This window comes from Lathyrus oleraceus, chromosome 6 (genome assembly GCF_024323335.1).
Source record: "Lathyrus oleraceus cultivar Zhongwan6 chromosome 6, CAAS_Psat_ZW6_1.0, whole genome shotgun sequence".
Lineage (NCBI taxonomy): Eukaryota > Viridiplantae > Streptophyta > Magnoliopsida > Fabales > Fabaceae > Lathyrus > Lathyrus oleraceus.
Window position 1 is genome coordinate 197,017,363 of NC_066584.1, and position 3,804 is coordinate 197,021,166.

At 39.3% G+C, this 3,804-nt stretch overlaps 1 non-coding gene across 1 annotated transcript; it reads left to right on the forward strand.

Annotated features, from left to right (window-relative positions):
• The first annotated feature begins 3,364 nt into the window (after positions 1 to 3,364).
• LOC127099609 (small nucleolar RNA R71) lies at positions 3,365 to 3,471 on the forward strand. Its single transcript, XR_007794092.1, has one exon. It is a non-coding gene; the product is annotated as a small nucleolar RNA R71 (small nucleolar RNA).
• Positions 3,472 to 3,804: the final 333 nt, after the last annotated feature.

The window sequence follows — 3,804 nt, forward strand, 5'->3', positions numbered from 1 at the left end:
TTCTAGCCTAGAAAGGTGGTCAGCTACTACATTTTCAGTGCCTTTTTTATCTCTTATATCTAAATCAAAATCTTGTAGTAATAGAATCCATCGGAGTAACCTGGGCTTGGCATCTTTTTTACTTAATAGGTAACGAATGGCAGCATGATCGGTGTAAACAATAATTTTTACTCCTACTAGATAAGATCTAAATTTGTCTATAGCGAAAACTACAGCGAGTAATTCTTTTTCAGTTGTTGCATAATTAAGTTGGGCAGCATCTAGGGTTCTACTGGCATAATAGATGGCATGTAATTTTTTATCTTTCCTTTGTCCTAGAACGGCTCCAACTGCATAATCACTAGCATCGCACATTATCTCGAAAGGTTCCGACCAATCAGGTGGTTTCATAATGGGTGCAGATACTAACGCTTGCTTTAAAAGATTAAATGCGTCATTACATTTTTCATAAAAAATGAATTCAGCATCTTTCATTAAAAGTTCGGTTAAAGGTTTAGTTATTTTGTAGAAGTCCTTAATAAAATGCCGGTAGAACCTAGCGTGTCCAAGAAAGCTTTGGACTTCTCTGATGGTTTTTGGGGGTTTTAGGTTTTCTATAACTTCTATTTTAGTTTTATCTACCTCTATACCTTTTTCGGAAACTATATGTCCTAAAACTATTCCTTCGGTTACCATGAAATGACATTTTTCCCAGTTTAGCACGAGGTTCACCTCCACACATCTCTCCAGGATTTTCTCAAGGTTAGCAAGACAATTGTGGAAATCAAATCCGCAGACCGAGAAATCATCCATAAACACTTCCATGATACCATCTAGGTAATCTGCAAAGATTGACATCATGCAGCGTTGGAAAGTAGGTGGGGCATTACAGAGGCCGAACGACATCCGTCTGTAGGCAAAAGTTCCATAAGGGCATGTAAAGGTAGTTTTTTCTTGATCTTCGGGGTGGATAGGTATTTGGAAGAATCCAGAGTATCCATCTAGATAGCAGAAGTAAGAGTGTCTGGCTAGACGCTCCAACATCTGGTCTATAAATGGTAAAGGGAAATGATCCTTCCTAGTTGCTTTATTTAATTTTCTATAATCTATACACATCCGCCATCCTCCTTCTAAGTGTTTTGCTACATGTTCGCCTTTATCGTTTTGCACGACTGTGATGCCTCCCTTTTTAGGTACTACATGCACAGGGCTCACCCACTTACTATCCGAGATCTGGTAGATGATACCTGCCTCAAGTAACTTAAGAACTTCCTTTTTAACAACATCACTCATTATAGGGTTTATTCTTCTCTGATGTTCCCTAGAGGGTTTTGAATCTTCTTCGAGCGAAATCCGATGCATGCATACGGATGGGCTTATACCTTTTAGGTCAGAGATATTGTATCCTAAGGCTGAGGGATATCTTCCTAAAACGTCTAAAAGTTGGTTCGTTTCCTCTTGGCTCAAGGTAGCACTAACTATAACTGGAAGATTCAGCTTTTCATCGAGGAACTCATATCTCAGGTTCTTAGGCAGTTCCTTAAGTTCTAAGGTTGGTTTCTTAGGGCATGGCATAGGATCTGGGGTAAGGGATAAACATTCGTAAAGGTTATCATCGATGTAGGGTTTCTTAAAGTCATCATCTTCCCTTATGAGAGTTGATGGTAACTTAAATGTTTTTATAATTTCTTTTTGTTCTAATTCTCTAACGCATTCATCAATGGTATCTAAGGCATAACACGAGTCTCCCATCACAGGTGCCATAAGAAATTTCGAAAGTATAAATTCTATTTTCTCGTCACCTACCTCAAATGTCAACTTTCCTTTCTTGACATCTATTATGGCTCCTACAGTCGATAAGAATGGTCTACCTAGAAGGATTGGTATATCATTGTCCTCTTTGATGTCCATGACAACAAAATCAATAGGGATAAATAACTGACCTATCCTAACAGGAACATCTTCTAAAATGCCTATCGGATATTTAACAGATCTATCGGCTAACTGAAGTGACATCTTGGTGGGTTGTAATTCTCCTAAGTTTAACCTCTCACAAACCGCTAAAGGCATTAGGCTCACACTAGCTCCTAAGTCTAGAAAATCTTTTTCGATGACATGATTACCCAAAAGGCAAGGAATGGAGAAATTTCCAGGATCTTTATCTTTCTTTGCTAATTTGTCCTCGGAAATAGCATTACATTCCAAAGGCTTCGGATCGTCAAGTCTACGTTTGTTGGTAAGGATGTCTTTGAGAAACTTTGCATAAGAAGGTATTTGGGTGATGGCTTCTGTGAAAGGGATTTCTACATGAAGTTTTTCTATAACTTTAATAAATTTTTGATATTGTTTATTGATCTGGGTTTGTTTGAGTCTTTGCGGATATGGTATAGGTGGTTTATATGGCGGGGGTGGTACGTAAGTTTTATCTTTAGGTTCTTCTCCTTTTTCTCGACCTTCTTGGTTTTCAGATTCCTCTGGTCCCTTTACTTCATCCGTGAGTTTGGTACATTCCTTAGAAGTTTCGGGTTCACTCAATCTAGAGTTTGGTGGTTCATCATAAGCGTTCCCACTTCGTAGGGTAATGGCATTGGCTTGTCCTCTCGGATTTTGTTGAGGTTGTCCAGGGAATTGTCCTCCAGGTGTAGTCTGAGGGGCTTGGTTTAAAGCTACCTGAGAGATCTGGGTTTCAAGCATCTTAGTATGAGTAACTATTTGGTCAACCTTGGTTCCTAACTGAGTAATCAATTCGTTAACATGAATGTTTTGGTTCATGAACTCCTTGTTTTGTTGGGTTTGAGCGGTATTAAAATTTTCCATAATTTTCTCAAGGCTCGGCTTTGGTGGTACAGGTTGCATAGGTTGATTTTATCTAGGGGCTTGATAACTAGGTCCCGGAGGTGCATTATTTTGAATAGGGTTATTGTTTTTATAGGAGAAGTTCGGGTGATTCCTCCATCCAGGGTTATAGGTATTTGAGTATGGGTTCCCTTGGGTGTAGTTCACTTGCTTAGAGTGGGTTTCGTTTAATAGACTGCATTCTGTAGATTGGTGTCCTTTGGTTCCACATATCTCACAATCCGACGAAACTACGGCTACAGTATTCAGGTTTATGCACATATATTCGACTTTGAGGGTTAATGCGTCCATTTTAGCTTGCATCATGTCTTTAGAGCTTAGTTCATGCACTCCTCCTTGGGCTTCCTTCTTCTCAACTGTCGCTCGTTCGACTCCCCATGATTGATGGTTTTGAGCCATATCTTCGATGAGGGAACTAGCTTCAGGATAAGGTTTGTTCATCAGAGCACCGCCCGCGGCAACGTCGATGGTCATCTTTGTGTTGTAATGAAGTCCATTATAGAAGGTTTGAATGATTAACCAATTTTCTAAACCATGATGTGGGCATGCTCGTAACAACTCTTTATATCTCTCCCAAGCTTCGAACATCGGTTCTCCTTGGTTTTGGGTAAATCTAGTTATATGGTTTCGGAGAACGGCGGTTTTACTCGGGGGAAAATATCTAGCAAGAAAAACTCTTCTAAGGTTATCCCAAGTCGTAATGGAATTGGATGGAAGGGAATCTAACCATGATAGGGCTTTATCTCTGAGGGAAAAAGGAAATAGTCTTAAACGTATTGCCTTAGAAGAAGCTCCATTGGTTTTAAAAGTATCTGCTAATTGAAGAAATATTTTTAAGTGTTGGTTTGGGTTCTCAGTAGCGAGATTCGCGAATTGTCTCTGTTGCACTAGTTGTAACAGAGATGGTTTAAGTTCAAAATTATTAGCTGGGATGGTTGGGTTTACTATACTAGAACTAGGTTCTTCATT